General features: G+C 46.2%; 1 long non-coding RNA gene and 1 other non-coding gene across 2 annotated transcripts in view; one reads left to right on the top strand and one right to left on the bottom strand.

The window, feature by feature from the left end:
• LOC126177125 (uncharacterized) overlaps positions 1–17,602 on the bottom strand; it is a 347,747-nt gene that overhangs the window by 251,130 nt on the left and 79,015 nt on the right. The window lies entirely within an intron of this gene.
• On the top strand, positions 8,031–8,102 carry Trnat-ggu (transfer RNA threonine (anticodon GGU)). The gene has a single exon. It is a non-coding gene; the product is annotated as a tRNA-Thr (tRNA).

The following is a 17,602-nucleotide window of genomic DNA, read 5'->3' as shown; positions in this document are numbered from 1 at the left end:
ACTGCTCGGCGAAAATTTCACCACACTGTGCCAAGAGGCAAATAAAGCTTTGATCACTCACGTTATCCCTCTTTGCATAATCTCAAACGTCTCCCTGTAAGTCCGATCTGACGTAGATCCCAACCACTCGAGCAACATTCCACCACAGGCGGCAAAGGTGTTTCTCATAGAAATAATAAGTTCCTTGTATCCTGCCTATCAGCCATTTCCATAAAATGTATCTATTCCTAACTGTTGTTCTACTTCAAGTTTCGTTGTGACTGGTAGCGTCTTCAATGCTGTTTTGCGCAACACACGCGTTACATCGAAAATTGTGCAATGTATGGTATTAAAATGTTGTATTTCAGGATGGGAATGTTTCGTAGTCTGCAGTCCACGTATTCACCTTTCTTCTGTTAAATACGAGTTCATTATGCGTGTAAATAATGTCTGAGAAATGATTGTCTATTTTCAGTCCAGAATTGTGTACATTTGTGGTGGTTTCAGATCACCATAACTAGCTCGAGTCCTGTTACTTATACATCTGAGACCGAACTTTGCAACTGATTGCTTCGTTAACGTTTTTTAAATCAAATTTCTGTCTCTTCGCTGTTATCAAGCAAAGAGAGAACTTCGTTTGTAGAAGATGGTCGTTGCATGAGGCTAAAATGCCATCCATCAGCTTATGTAACCTGATTCGTACTGTAGCCTGTTTCAAAAGACATCTCTCTCTCTCTTTCTCTGTGCGTGAGTGCAAGAGTATACGGCTTTCGTTTTTCTTTTCTTTTCTTTTCTTTTTTTTTTTTTTTTTTTTAAATCTCTTCGAGCGCCACGTCATAAGAGACGCAACAGCAGCAATACTTAAAGTGTAATCCAAACTATGACAATGCGCGAAATTTTTCGAGCAAAAGCATTTCTAGAGGTAAAACTTGCCGTGCAAATGAATACGCTACTGGGACTAAGTGGGATGAGGGCTTCGGAGCTCAGAATGATCAATCTGACGCTAATCCAACTAATGTAGCAATACCGGTACCAATATTATAAACTGACAAGTACTAATTAACATAAATGTAAAAGTAAAAACGGCGATTCGGAAGCTTAGCGAGTGCAAATTTGACTGGCGCAGAAAAGTAATAACACACATTTTACAAGTAAAATAACATGCTTACTCCATATCACAATGGATAACTTTCTCCAAGTCGTAGTAAAGAAACTGACAAATCACGATTGCAGTCACAGACTGTGGGACATTAACTGTTTACTTGACTTCCCACATTCACTATGAAACGGAAGGATGGAACAACTAACGCAGAATGCGCGGAATCTACTGAATTAATTTAGAAAATAACTTCATATGACATACATGTGGTTTTGCATTCCTTTCTGTCAATAACATGTGCAATGCGATTACATGATTTATAAAGACGGCATCGTGAGTAGCATTCCACACTGAGCTAAATCTTTACAAACAACACAGTAATAACAAACACATAAGGCAAAATCACAGTAGTTACGCGGACTAGCAGCAAAAAACTACCTGCCTCGGTAGCCGAGGTCTCTAACGCACGCAAGTGCGAAATTAGGTAGGGAAAAAGAAGAAGAGCCATCGTCAGTAATTTATCCATTCGCCTTCGCATCGAGATCCCTACCGCACGCCTGCGAAATGGCGCTCGACCTAGCGGCAGACAGCGGGTCAGAATTCTGGTGGTGAGTAAATACGTGTTGTTGTAATTAGCTGGTAACGGGTCGAGATGGCGGCGTACAGTTCCTCATAACCACACTTGCACCAATCTTCCAATCCTTTCCACAGTGTCTCAAATGATTCAAATGGCTCTGAGCACTACGGGACTTAACATCTGAGGTCATCAGTCTCCTAGAACTTAGAACTACTTAAACCTAACTAACCTAAGGACATCATACACATCCATGCCCGAGGCAGGATTCGAACCTGCGACCGTAACTGTCGCGCGGTTCCAGGCTGAAGCGCCTAGAACCTCTCGGCCACACCGGCCGCCACTGTGTCTCATGGAGTGAGGGAATGTGACTCTGTTGGTGGTGATCCGCCCGTCAGATCCGGACGTGAGACTCGGCGGTCGCCTCTGTAATATTCGAGTGGATTAGGATATTTGCCAGCACCGGATTTCACCCTCTCTTCACCAATAACAATACAAAAACAACACTACAATGCACAAGCAGTCGTCACAGTTGTCTACACGACACGCAAATACTCTTTACATTTCATAACAGCCTGGAGAAAGGCAACTGTAACCGTTTCCACTAGGACCTTGGCCGGGACGACAATGCGGGACCCCGGCACTTGCCCCAGCACTAGTTTCCTCGGTGTGGACATAATATTTGGCCGGCAAGCGAAAGAGATGGTAACGCGACATTCACTATCACCACCAGACGCTCCGCCAATATTCTAGGTTGAATTCCAAATATCTTCGTAGTGTCTCATAGAGCGCGGGAATCTGACACTACTGAAGGTCGAAGGGTGGACGTAACGTCAGCGGTCGCCTTGTTGTTATTCGTGAGGAATAGCCTAAAGTGTAGACGCTACCCGCCAGGTTAGCCGAGCGCGCTAACGCGCTGCTTCCTGGACTCGTGTAGGCGCGCCGGCCCCGGATCGAATCCGCCCGGCGGATTAACGACGAGGGCCGATGTGCTGGCCAGCCTGGATGTGGTTTTTAGGCGGTTTTCCACATCCCCCTAGGTGAATACCGGGCTGTTCCCCCCCGTCCCGCGTCAGTTACACGGCTGGCAGACATTTGAAGACTTTCGCACTATTCCATGGATTACAATAGTCGCAGATAGTTGGGGTACACTAATTCGCCGGCCGCGGAGGCCGTGCGGAGCGGATCTAGACGCTTCAGTCTGAAACCGCGTGACCGCTACGGTCGCAGGTTCGAATCCTTCCTTGGGCTTGTATGTGTGTGATGTCCTTAGGTTAGTTAGGTTTAAGTAGTTGTAAATTCTAGGGGACTGATGACCACAGATGTTAAGTCCTATAGTGCTCAGAGCCATTTGAACCATTACACTAATTCCTTCCCGGGCGATAGGGGGTTGCGGCAGGAAGGGCATCCGGCCACCCCTTTCACTAACATTAACACATCCGATTAACCATGCCGACCCTGCATATTCGCGGGAAAAACGGCACAAGCAAAAGAAAGAAAAGAAAAGAAAGCATAAGTGTAGACGTTGTGTGCCAGGCGCTCCTCCCTTCGTCATCAACGACACAAACACGGCACTACGGCACACAAGCACCTAAACGAGATAGATTGGAGTTAAGACACCTGCCTCGCCAGCCGCTAAGTGTCGTCAACTAGGAATGCCTGCAGCACGCCGTGAGCCAGACGGTGGAATAAGTCGAGTCCTGTTACAGATTAATGGACAGGAACAAGGGTGTCGGCGGCAGAGTAGAAGCCAGACGGCAGCGGCCACCGGCGCTGGACGCAGGCCAGCCACGGCCAGCACGAGATGACGCCCTTGACCCGCGCGGCCCATACCGTTGCCGCACCACTTCCTGGAGTCGCTACCAGCCTCCACTTCCTCGGAAGCCGGACGTCACGCTATGCTCCCCGCTGCTCGCTCCTGCTAGTTTTTCGCCCATTCAATCAGCTGAACGACATACTGACCCTCCACTTTTCCTGCTGTTTAGCGCGAATTCCTTCACTATTTCTGCAAGTAACATTAAACGCTGCGACTACCAGCTCAAAGTCACGTTAGCTGTAGCAAAAGAGAGAACACCAGGTACTAAATGTATACGAAAGGATTCGAAGTTAGTTTCTTCTCACAATACATAGCAGAAAAGCGGTATGACTATCGCCTTACGATATATAAAGACACGATTTCCAATTTCTACGAGCAACCTTTTACTCACGCATTCGACTCACCTCTGCTAAGCGACATTACGACGTGACTTCAAGACGTACGTCACATATGTTGTCCCGCGCTAAGTTAATTGCGCAGCAAGAGTGGAACATTGTCAGAAGAAACCATATCTTCCCGATTCACCGTAGATTCAGTTTCGCTGCGGTGCCATTAACAGGAACGTTACTGGAAACCTACTAGTAAGTTGAACAACCACCTCTGGCCGTAATACCCGCCTTGATACGCCTGGGCACTGAGTCAAACAGAGCTTGGATGGCGTGTACAAGTACAGCTGCCCATGCACTTTCAACACAATACCACATTTCCTCATGAATAGTGAATGGCGTATTGTGACGAGCCAGTTGCTCGGCCACCATTGACCAGACGTCTTCAATTGGTGAGAGATCTGGAGAATGTGCTGGTCAGGGCAGCAGTCGAACATTTTCTGAATCCAGAAAGGCCCGTACAGGACCTGCAACATGCGGTCGTGCATTACCCTGCTGAAATGTAGGGTTTGGCAGGGATCGGATGAAGGGTAGAGCCACAGGTCGTAACACATCTGAAATGTAACGTCCACTGTTCAAATTGCCGTCAATGCGAACAAGAGGTGACCGAGACGTGTAAACCAATGGCACCCCATACATCATTCCGGGTGATACACCAGTATGGCGATGACGAATACACGCTTCCAATGTGCGTTCACCGCGATGTCGCCAAACACGGATGCGACACTCATGATGCTGTAAACAGAACCTGATTCATCCAAAAAAAATGACGTTTTGCCATTCGTGCACCCAGGTTCCTCGTTGAGTACACCATCACAGGCGCTCCTGTCTGTGATGCAGCGTCAAGGGTAACCGCAGCCATGCTCTCCGAGCTGATAGTCCATGCTGCTGCAAACGTCATCGAACTGTTCGTGCAGATGGTTGTCTTGCAAATGTCCCCATCTGTTGACTCACGGATCGAGACGTGGCTGCACGATCCGTTACATTCATGCGAATAAGATGCCTGTCATCTCGATAGCTAGTGATACGAGGCCGTTGGGATCCAGCACGGCGTTCCGTATTACCCTCCTGAACCCACCGATTCCATATTCTGCTAACAGTCAAAGGATCTCGACCAACGCGAGCAGCAATGTCGCGATACGATAAACCACAACCGCGATCGGCTACAATACGACCTTTATCAAAGTCGGAACCGTGATGGTACGCGTTTCTCCTCCTTACACGAGGTATCACAACAACGTTTCACCAGGCAACACCGGTCAACTACTGTTTGTGTATGAGAAATCGGTTAGAAACTTTCCTCATGTCAGAACGTTGTAGGTGTCGCCACCGGCGCCAACCTTGTGTGAATGCTCTGAATAGCTGATCATTTGCATATCACAGCATCTTCTTCCTGTCGGTTAAATTTCGCGTCTGTAGCACGTCATCTTCGTGGTGTAGCAATTTTCAAGGACCGGAAGTGTATAAACTCCACACAAATCCACAGTGAAAGTTTGGCAATATATGGACCAAACGCGTCCAGGCGTGGTGAAATGGTTTTCAATAATATGACTAAGGCCACAAAGATGTGGGTGGTGACGATCAGGAAGTAAGGCCATCGACATCGGCATCAGACGATAACGTCCACGCAGTCAGGAACTGATCCGCAGCAATCGCAAATTTTCCAACGATGACGTTCACACGACGGTTCCGAATGGCTTCGTTATTTACTGAGACTTCAGAGACCATATTGAATAGTAGTGTCATGCATCTGTGTCACAGCGAAGTGTAGAGCAAGATTCAACAATAACGTGCAACTTTCTTTTTGAAGTGCCCTCGTAGATTAATTCATTTGCACTGACTTCGTTGTCCATACGGTAAATCGACGTGGTACAGACTATCAGACTGTTTGCTGATGGCAATCTAGTTTACTAATTCGACAGTGGCAATGGCACCGCAAGGAAGTGTATAGTAGACCACCACTCTGAGGCTAACGCAGCGTTGAAAATGGTTCAAATGGCTCTAAGAACTATGGGACTTAACATCTGAGGTCATTAGTCCCATAGACTTAGAAACCTAACTAATCTAAGGACATCACACTCGTCCATGCCCGAAGCAGGATTCGGACCAACGACCGTAGCAGCAGCGCGGTTCCGGACTGAAGTGCCTAGAAGGACTGTCATAACTGGAATATACTGGCGCCGAATTATTAGCTCCATATTATTTCGATATTATCTATGGGATTCAACCGCGAGAAGTTGATAGCTGTATCATATATTAGAAGTCTGATACTGGTTTTTAAGCAGTCCTGTACCACACGAATGTTAAGGTATCTACGTTGTCATTCCATCTATGAAGATTCAAGAGTCGTCACAAGCACAACGGCCGGCCGGTGTGGCCGTGCAGTTCTAGGCGCTACAGTCTGGAACCGCGCGACCGCTACGGTCGCAGGTTCGAATCCTGCCTCGGGCATGGATGTGTGTGATGTCCTTAGATTAGTTAGGTTTAAGTAGTTGTAAGTTCTGGGGGACTGATGACCACAAATGTTAAGTCCCATAGTGCTCAGAGCCATTTTTTGAACAAGCAGAACGCAACGGAACTGCTTGGGCTGTCTCGGTGATCAGGAAATATATATTGGGGGTTTAACGTCCCGTCGACATCGAGACAGATGGAAGAAACAAAAGGTCGGATTGGACAAGGACGGGAAAGGAAATCAACTACAGCACGTTGTTTCAAAAGAAATCCTCCTACCGTTCATCTTAATTGATTAATGGAAGCCATGGAAAATCTAAGTGTGGGCGTTTGGCTGATTGGCAATGTGAGTTCAACTCCTCCCAAATAAAACACCAGTGTTTAACCACTAAGTAACACTCTCTTAGTGCCTGTTAGGAAACTACGGCAACAATGCTAAACGCTGCTCTCATCTATACAGTGCGATTCTGAACAGCACGTACGAACGCTGTGAGGTCTTTCCTTGTATAAAATTTGAGAGGAAACATAACACAAACCATATCGTACAGCAATTTTCGAAAGGCCAATATGACATTACGTTTTTAGTTTTGGGCAGTGTATGGGGATAGGACGCCGACGTGCGCAAGAAACAAAGTTATATTTATGAACATAATTTTCCGCTAACGTATCGCGACGTGATACAGAGCAGTTTGAAAAATCCGTTCCGTGATTCATAAATTCTTAAACCAGAATCAAAATAGATGGATGCGGAATGAGGTTCTTGGGTGGGCGCGCGCGTTTGTGTGTGTGTGTGTTTGCAGCCTTACTTCTCGCAAATACATTTTAACCAACGTATCACTTCATGCTGAAGACTAGATATGCAGAACGAGTAATAATGATGAGGCACTGAATCGAATTGGGGAAAAAAAAATTTATGGTACGACTCAACTAAAATAAGGGATCGACTGATAGGACACATCCTGAGGGATGAAGGAATCGCCCACGTGGTAATGGTGAGAAGCGCGGCTGCAAGAATTCTGGAGGGAGACGAAGACATGAATATCGCAAGCTAGTTTATATGGACGTAGGTTCAGTAGTTATTTGAAGACGAGGTTGGCACAAAATAAGAAGAGCGTGGAGCGCTGCGTCAAAAAAAGTCTTTGAACTGAAGATCACAACGATATCACTTCAACCAGTAACACCCTGAAAATTACAACAGCTTTCCGTGCAAAATGCTGCAGTCCTTTTAAAAGCCGCAAAGCGAGGTTCCCTTAAGACAAGTACAATGATTATTTGTCGTTACCTTCCATTTCTCTCCTTCCTTTGACGAACAAAGGCAAAGATTATTTTAAACTACCTTATTTTCAAGACGAAACATTTTTTCCTTCAGACACACGCTTCAATTTGGACTGCAAAGAACTATGCCGTCAATGTGAACGACTACAGCATTTCATCTCCAAATACGCCAGTGGCTAAATATATCCGCTTCTCTAGTAGGTGATATCTCACGACATTTTCCTCCAGTCAGTGACGCTGCCACACCGGGAAATATTCTCTCTTCCATTTCGCCTCTTAGCGACACGGTTGACTAATCAGCAGGCGGGAGGTTTCCTTTCGTACGACATTTTTTGAGCTACCCACATAAGAGAGCTTACCAACCTGGGAGAGTATAATAAAATTCCAGAGACCTTTCAAGTATCAAACATCTACGATGTATATACGCAACTGAAGTGACGAAGCCACTGTGCCAGGGTGGCATAGTGGTTAGCGCATCTGCCTGGTGAGTAGGAGACCCGGATTCGAATCCCGGCGTTGGTACAAATTTTCATTCGGTACATCACAAGAATAATATTTGTTGTACAGCCTAACGAGGCACAGGCCGGGAAAACTGTTATACATCTACACACTGCACACGTTTTACGAAATCGGATTTTAAGACTTGTAATTGCTGCATATGTTGAAATCACACGTATGGTATCATCATCATCATCATTTAACACTGATTATGCCTTTCAGCGTTCAGTCTGGAGCATAGTCCCCCTTATAAAATTCCTCCATGATCCCCTATTCAGTGCTATCATTGGTGCCTCTTCTGACGTTAAGCCTATTACTTCAAAATCATTCTTAACCGAATCCAGGTACCTTCTCCGTGGTCTGCCCCGACTCCTCCTACCCTCTACTGCTGAACCCATGAGTCTCTTGGGTAATCTTGCTTCTCCCATGCGTGTAACATGACCGCACCATCTAAGCCTGTTCGTCCTGACTGCTACATCTACAGAGTTCATTCCCAATTTTTCTTTGATTTCCTCATTGTGGACACCCTCCTGCCATTGTTCCCATCTACTAGTACCTGCAATCATCCTAGCTACTTTCATATCCGTAACCTCAACCTTGTTGATAAGGTAACCTGAATCCACCCAGCTTTCGCTCCCATACAACAAAGTTGGTCGAAAGATTGAACGGTGCACAGATAACTTAGTCTTGGTACTGACTTCCTTCTTGCAGAAGAAAGTAGATCGTAGCTGACCGCTCACTGCATTAGCTTTGCTACACCTCGCTTCCAGTTCTTTCACTATGTTGCCATCCTGTGAGAATATGCATCCTAAGTACTTGAAACCGTCCACCTGTTCTAACTTTGTTCCTCCTATTTGGCACTCAATCCGTTTATATCTCTTTCCCACTGACATTACTTTCGTTTTGGAGATGCTAATCTTCATACCATAGTGCTTACATTTCTGAGCTAGCTCTGAAATATTACTTTGCAAACTTTCAATCGAATCTGCCATCACAACTAAGTCATCCACATATGCAAGACTGCTTATTTTGTGTTCACATATCTTAATCACACCCAGCCAGTCTATTGTTTTCAACATATGATCCATAAATAATATGAACAACAGTGGAGACAGGTTGCAGCCTTGTCTTACCCCTGAAACTACTCTGAACCATGAACTCAATTTACCGTCAACTCTAACTGCTGCCTGACTATCCATGTAAAGACCTTTAATTGCTTGCAAAAGTTTGCCTCCTATTCCATAATCTTGTAGAACAGACAATAACTTCCTCCTAGGAACCCGGTCATGCCTTTGTCTAGAACTACCATTTAGTGTGAGATTCGCAGATTCTGCGGCTTTTTTTACTCAGTTTCAACAAAATATGTAATAATAGCCCTAGAGAGAAAACGCACTGATTCGAACTATGCTAGAACACTAAATAATACCCTGTAATCATAAAATATACCGCTTCCATTAACTTTAATCACGATACTGTAGACATAAATACACTCCTGGAAATGGAAAAAAGAACACATTGACACCGGTGTGTCAGACCCACCATACTTGCTCCGGACACTGCGAGAGGGCTGTACAAGCAATGATCACACGCACGGCACAGCGGACACACCAGGAACCGCGGTGTTGGCCGTCGAATGGCGCTAGCTGCGCAGCATTTGTGCACCGCCGCCGTCAGTGTCAGCCAGTTTGCCGTGGCATACGGAGCTCCATCGCTGTCTTTAACACTGGTAGCATGCCGCGACAGCGTGGACGTGAACCGTATGTGCAGTTGACGGACTTTGAGCGAGGGCGTATAGTGGGCATGCGGGAGGCCGGGTGGACGTACCGCCGAATTGCTCAACACGTGGGGCGTGAGGTCTCCACAGTACATCGATGTTGTCGCCAGTGGTCGGCGGAAGGTGCACGTGCCCGTCGACCTGGGACCGGACCGCAGCGACGCACGGATGCACGCCAAGACCGTAGGATCCTACGTAGTGCCGTAGGGGACCGCACCGCCACTTCCCAGCAAATTAGGGACACTGTTGCTCCTGGGGTATCGGCGAGGACCATTCGCAACCGTCTCCATGAAGCTGGGCTACGGTCCCGCACACCGTTAGGCCGTCTTCCGCTCACGCCCCAACATCGTGCAGCCCGCCTCCAGTGGTGTCGCGACAGGCGTGAATGGAGGGACGAATGAAGACGTGTCGTCTTCAGCGATGAGAGTCGCTTCTGCCTTGGTGCCAATGATGGTCGTATGCGTGTTTGGCGCCGTGCAGGTGAGCGCCACAATCAAGACTGCATACGACCGAGGCACACAGGGCCAACACCCGGCATCATGGTGTGGGGAGCGATCTCCTAGACCGGCCGTACACCACTGGTGATCGTCGAGGGGACACTGAATAGTGCACGGTACATCCACACCGTCATCGAACCCATCGTTCTACCATTCCTAGACCGGCAAGGGAACTTGCTGCTCCAACAGGACAATGCACGTCCGCATGTATCCCGTGCCACCCAACGTGCTCTAGAAGGTGTAAGTCAACTACCCTGGCCAGCAAGATCTCCGGATCTGTCCCCCATTGAGCATGTTTGGGACTGGATGAAGCGTCGTCTCACGCGGTCTGCACGTCCAGCACGAACGCTGGTCCACCTGAGGCGCCAGGTGGAAATGGCATGGCAAGCCGTTCCACAGGTCTACATCCAGCATCTCTACGATCGTCTCCATGGGAGAATAGCAGCCTGCATTGCTGCGAAAGGTGGATATACACTGTACTAGTGCCGACATTGTGCATGCTCTGTTGCCTGTGTCTATGTGCCTGTGGTTCTGTCAGTGTGATCATGTGATGTATCTGACCCCAGGAATGTGTCAATAAAGTTTCCCCTTCCTGGGACAATGAATTCACGGTGTTCTTATTTCAATTTCCAGGAGTGTATTTATCACTGACTGTACTTGTTCTGAAGCTGACTCATCTTTACTTTGTAATTTTTTTATCAGAGTTGTCAATCTGTTCTCGCACCGAATAGACGAACAGTCCGCCTGGTAGCTGAGGACTCAGCACGGCAGATCGCTAACCGCACGGGCCCGGGTTCGATTCCCGGCCGGATCGGAGATTTGTCTCCGCTTAGAGACTGGATATTGTGTTGTCCTTACATTCGTTTAGTCGTTACTGACACCAAAGTCGTCTCAAAGACACTGTCTTTCCACTACTGAGATGGATGTATGTGCATGAACCGAAAACAATAAATTAAAAAAAAATAATCGAAGAGCATCAAAACCACCGCCTCTTTCAGTAGCACTGAGCCGTCGTCAAACGTCTGTTTAACGGCTAATGCTACTAAATACTTCTGGTCGCACGTACTGCGGGTCATTACACTACTGGGCGTCAGTGTTTTCCTGGAGGGTAGACTCTTACTGATAGCTGATCCACGTGAACACGATGGATACAGATGGCAGAACTGATTCACTCACTGCTTTACTTTTCAGTCATGCCGTAGTTTCCAGCAAATTACGAGGGATAGTCAAAACGTTTTATCACCTCGAAATAATAATCTTCTGTAATTAATTTTTTCACAAATTGTTTTATATTCCGGACATTCACAGTCGTTGAAAGGCAAAATGTTAGGTAGAATTCTGCTAAAAGCTGGTAAAATTGTTGTTCATTAAAACACAACCGCTTTCGCGGCCTGAAGCGGCATCATTAGGTGCAACAACGTTAAAAGATCATAGGCATGCCCATCTCTCATAATAAAATTTTTTACTGTTCAGTGATGGGCACGCCTACGATCTTTTGACGTTTTTGCACCTGATGATGCGGCTTTAAGCCGCGAAAGAGGCTGTGTTTTAATGAACAACAGTTTTACCACCTATTAGTTGAATTCTTCCTAACACAAATTAATTTTTTGTTTATTTAAAAATTAACCTTTATGGTCCTGGCACACTCTCAAAACCTCACGCTGTTAGAGGATTCCAAACAAAATAGTGCAGGCCACTGATAAGGCGGAGTACCGGGTGATAATTACTTTTCCGCATTTTAAGGTGAACAACACTGCAATAATCCATAGATCTGCGTATCACACATGAGGCAATCAGGAAAAAAGTTTAAAATAAGCTATGGATCAGTTTTCAGTATCTTGCATATTTCTAACATAACAAGTGTCGCTATGCGCTGGATTCAGTGACTGCTCACGCCCATTCTAAAAGCCCGTCGAACCGAAGAAGAAGCGAAATTGTTGCAACTGTGTCAGGCCAACCCAGATGACTTCTTTAGCGACTAATTGCCACGAATGAGTGCTAAGGGCTCATAGCAAACGATGTAAACCGTCGCTTTACCAATGCCGAAAAAGGTGAAGAGACAGCCAACATCTTTAACAATGGTTTGTTGCAGAAAATATTCTGAGTTCGAACATAATACATTTCCTAGAGACCGAAAAGATAATGCCCACAAATCAGCACGGTTTTGGAAAGCATCACTCGTGTAAAACTCAGCTGGTCTTTTCCTCACATGATTTACTGCGAACTATGGATGAAGGACAACAGGCATACAAAATATTCCTAGATTTCCAAAATGCATTTCACACGGTGCCCCACTGCAGATTGTTAACAAACATACGAGATACGGAATAGAGGAGGCAAATGGTCGAATTCGGTTTATTGGGAGGATTTAAGTAAAGTGTGGTTTACCTGTAAAGGAGATCGCATATAGGACGCTGGTGCGACCTATTCTTGAGTACTGCTCTAGCGTGTGGGACTGAAGGAAGACATCGAAGTAGCTCAGAGGCAGGTAGCTAGATTTGTTGCTGGTAGGTTCGGACAACACGTGTGTTACGGAGGCGCTTCGGGAATTCAAATGGGGCTTCCCGGTGGGAAGACGACTTTCATTTCGAGGATCATTATAGAGAAAACTTATGGAACTAGCATTTGAAGCTGAATGGAGACTGATCCTACTACCGCCAACACACATTTCGCAGAAGGACCACGAAGATATGGCAAATTATGGCTCATACGGAGGCATATACACAGTAGCTTTTTCCTCGGTCTATCTGCGACCGGAACAGGGGAGGAAAAGACTAGCTGTGGCACAAGATGCCCTCCAACATGTACCATACGCTGGCTCGCACAGTTTGTATGTAGGTGTGGATGTAGATGTAGATGATCGGGTAAGGTGATGCTATGTGTTTCTTGGGACTGGCATGGGGTCGTGCAAACAGATGGCGCTCGTATGGCAAGTACTACAGAAATCTCCTGTTGTGGTTACGAAAGGTTGGCTGCTTCCTTGGCCCTCCTCCCTCGTATGCCGTTTACATGGCACACAGTGACTTTTTGCACTGTTCTCGGATGAAGAAACCATTGCGCAGCAGTCATTCCCAGAATGAGACAAAGTGATTTTCCTAAACGGACAAAAGTGGACTTCTACAACTAATATCATCCGTTGTTCGGCAACATGAAGAGTAATTATGCAGAGGAGGACAAACACCATCACCAGTTTCGTGATCGCAGCTCGACTGTTTCGAGGTGATAATTAACGCTTCATGGCTAACCCTCTTACTTTCGGAGAACGGCCCCATGATCCCGATTCTCTCTCGTGTCGGTGAATCCCCCAACCACGTGGACATAACTGAGTGCTTCTCGGAGAACCGGGCGCCTTCCTAATGTCTGCTGGATTGTGAAGATTATGCCCACTGAGCCTCTTCAGACCAGTCGTAAGCTGCTCGAGCAACGCAGCAGCGGGGCGATTCCAATGCATTCCACAAGGCTGGAAGGGAGGAGGGTCTTGCGGGTCACGTGCCGTCCGGTAGCTGCCTCGTGACGGCAGACAGCCTTGACGTGAAGAGGATGATGATATCTCTCACCTGTACGTCCTATCTGTAGTGGCGACCACAATTAACAATTAGCCCATCGTACTAACATACGCAACACCTTCTGGCACTCACTCGCTTAAATGGGTAGTTACAACGCTATTATGGAAAAGTCTGTCCCGAGAGATTGGAATAACTGCAACAAGAGACGGCTTTGGAAAATAATCTTGAGAAAATAACGCGCACATGAAAGAAATGTAAACGCTGCTTCTTACGAGGGCTATCCACAAAGTACATAACGTTTTCGTTTGTGTCCGTTAGGGGAGGGGGTAGCGCGGCCGTCTTGGTGTCATGGCATTCCGCCGCTCAGTCGGCATCCTGCCGTGCTTCAAAATGGTTCAAATGGCTCTGAGCACTATGGGACTTAACATTTATGGTCATCAGTCCCCTAGAATTTAGAACTACTTAAACTGAACTAACCCAAGGACAGCACACAACACCCAGCCATCACGAGGCAGAGAAAATCCCTGACCCCGCCGGGAATCGAACCCGGGAACCCGGGCGTGGGAAGCGAGAACGCTACCGCACGACCACGAGATGCGGGCTCCTGCCGTGCTAATGAGAGGTTCGTGCTGTACTCCCTTGAGTTACTGTGACAGTTTGAAATGTCAGCGTTAACTGAAAATGCCGCGAAGTGTGAAGTGCGTACTGTAATAAGGTTTCTGACTGCAAAAAACTGTACACCGTTAGAAATCCTTCGGCAGCTTTGTGAAGTGTATGGGGACAACATAATCACTGAAGGTGGAGTGCGTCAATTGGTCATAAAATTTAAAAATGGCCGAACTAACGTTCACGACGAAGAGCGAAGTGGAAGACCCAGCATAGTGACTGCCGACTTGTCGAAAAAGTCGATGCCGCGGTCCGTGAAAACCGTAATTTCACAATAACGGAACTCTCTATGAGTTTTCCACAAATTTCACGAAGTTTGTTGCACGAAATCATTACCGAAAAGCTTGGTTACCACAAGTTTTGTGCAAGATGGATACCAAAAATCTTGACAGAGATTCACAAAAATCAGCGAATGGCTGCAGCGTTAACGTCTTTGGACGCTTACGAGAAAGATGGCAACTCATTACTCGATCACATCGTTACTGGTGACGAAACATGGGTTAAGCATGTGAACTGCGAGACAAAATTGCAGTCAATGCAGTGTGGGCACACAAATTCCCCCCGAAAACCCAAGAAATGCATGCAGACAATGTCGGCAAGGAAGGTGATGGCGACTGTCTTCTGGGACAGAAAAGGTGTGATTTTTGTGGATTTCCTGGAAAGAGGCACTACAATAAACTCTCAAAGGTATTGCCAAACTCTGCACAACCTCAGAAGAGCAATACAAAACAAGCGCAGGGGAAAGTTGGGCTCAAAGATCTTGCTGATTCACGATAACGCCCGGGCACACACGGCAAATGCCTCTCGTGAAGTTCTCGAATCTTTTAAGTGGGAGTTGTTTCCTCATCCGCCGTACAGTCCCGACCTGACACCGAGCGACTTCCACTTATTCCCAGCAATGAAGAAGTGGTTGGCTATGCAGCGTTTTGATGACGACGCACAGCTTCAAGAAGAGGTAACCACGTGGTTGTAGGCGCAGGCGTCCGAATTATACGACGAAGGAATTTCCAAGCTCGTCCATCGCTACGGTAAGTGCCTTAATTTAAATGGCAACTATGTAAAAAAGTAGTATTTAAGTATGGCTTTCATCTGTATATAATAAAAAAATTTCCAATACTTTATTTATTTTTAATTCCAAAACGTAATTTACTTTGTGGATAGCCCTCGTATTTCATCGTCGCCAGTTCTTGGAGAAGACTTGCCTTCAAACTACCAGCAATGCCGGCCCCTTAGGAGAGTAGCAACTAACGTGTGAGCTAAGTGCGTGCGAAAGTGGAGCAGCAAAACAAATTAATACATTTCTTGGTAGTCACTGTATCTGGCATATTAGGCTGAGTGATTGCCAGTCAAGGTTTCCTTGCAGAGCTGCCTTTAGTACTGAATGACCCGGTAATTCGTAAACTTCCTCGAACGTCGATTACAGTGTTTGTGGGACCAAAGAAGGTTGCTGGCAAGAGGTCAGCACGACCGGGCCCCGTACCGTGGCAACTAACGTAGCGCCGGCATGTCCCCACTGCAAAGCGGCCGAACTGGTTAGCAAACACGACCTACGCTACAGGTTCTGTTCGGAGTAACCCGTTTTCTCTTTGCAGAGGATTCGATTAATATCGTCCTAAAATAAACTGGTTTCCCGTTTCTGGCCATACATGCACAGAAAATCGAGAACGATGGGTGACACTTATATTTATTTTTGCAGTAGTAGTGTTTAATAGAATAAACAAAAGTTCACTAAAAATATGACTGCTGAGTCTAAGAAAGCAGAGAACGGTTTGGTAAAGTAACTTTGAATACCTCACGTGTGATACAGACTATGGAGCACCATGCACATTCCACATCAAAGAAGTATCACGGTTCACACACACACGCGCACACACATACACACACAAACTGCTACTATTCGCATTTGGAAAGCGTCAACTAAGCGAGGTGACGCAGTGGTTTAAAATGCTGGACTAGCTTTCGTGAGGGACTCGCTTTCGTGAGGAGACGGGATCAGATCCCCGTTAGCTCACCGATATTTGTATGTCCATGGTTTCCCTAAGCCCCCTAAATCGAAACCGTGGGCGGTATGCCCTTTAAATGAATTCAGCTGATTTCCTTTCATCTACTAGTCCCATCTGAGTTTGCATTTAATCTCTAACGGTCTCCTCGGTGACAGTGTATTACACTTTGCTCTTTCTTTCGCTTCCTTTTTATAAATGTTGCACATTGACGATACAATGTACAGCATCCATGTAAGGTCGTCGTCCGCCACCCACACTCTCTCGGTCTTATTTTATTTGACGTAGACGGACCGTTACGAATACGTGCTGTGTTTACTATCAACGGGACAAGAATTGTAATCGTTATGTAAACAGCATATTAACCTTACTACAGGGCTATCAAACAGCGCATGTCTCAAATCCAAAGGTTTCTTGACTGTCGTCTTAAGCGTAAAGGGACTGTGTCAGTAGTAGGAATAGACCACATGGCTACCACAGAACGAAGTATCTCCTAAAATTACCATCCCACCCGAAATGCGAAGATGTTGAAGACGGCATCTTGCATTCTCTATTGGAGTATGTTAAGCATACACAAAAATATAAAAGGTGAAAACACTACACGAAGAACTCGGAATTGCTGACTACTTCTCATTCTAAGTAGTTCTATGTTCATCGAAGTATCAAATCTTTGTACGTATTTATGAGTTCACTAGAACCTGCAAAAGGGATCTTAAATGGTACTTTAACGTTAAGTTTGCACTTACAACCCGACTGGTTTTTTAATGTGATTAGTTTATGGGTTAGCGTAATTTTTAAGTGATACAATCTTCAATGTCTTCATAATCAGGGTAAGAAAATGTACTGATATTAATTTCTAAAACTTAAATATGTTGATGTCCTATGTATGAAGTGACAAAAATTTGCCGGCCGCGGTGGCCGTGCGGTTCTAGGCGCTCCAGTCCGGAGCCGCGCTGCTGCTACGGTCGCAGGTTCGAATCCTGCCGCGGGCATGGGTGTGTGTGATGTCCTTCGATTAGTTAGGTTTAAGTAGTTCTAAGTTCTAGGGGACTGATGACCAGAGCAGTTGAGTCCCATAGTG

This window comes from Schistocerca cancellata, chromosome 3, assembly GCF_023864275.1.
Source record: "Schistocerca cancellata isolate TAMUIC-IGC-003103 chromosome 3, iqSchCanc2.1, whole genome shotgun sequence".
In the NCBI taxonomy this organism is placed as follows: Eukaryota; Metazoa; Arthropoda; class Insecta; order Orthoptera; family Acrididae; genus Schistocerca; species Schistocerca cancellata.
The sequence above is the reverse complement of the archived record's forward strand: the minus strand, read 5'-3'. Positions and strand labels throughout refer to the sequence as shown.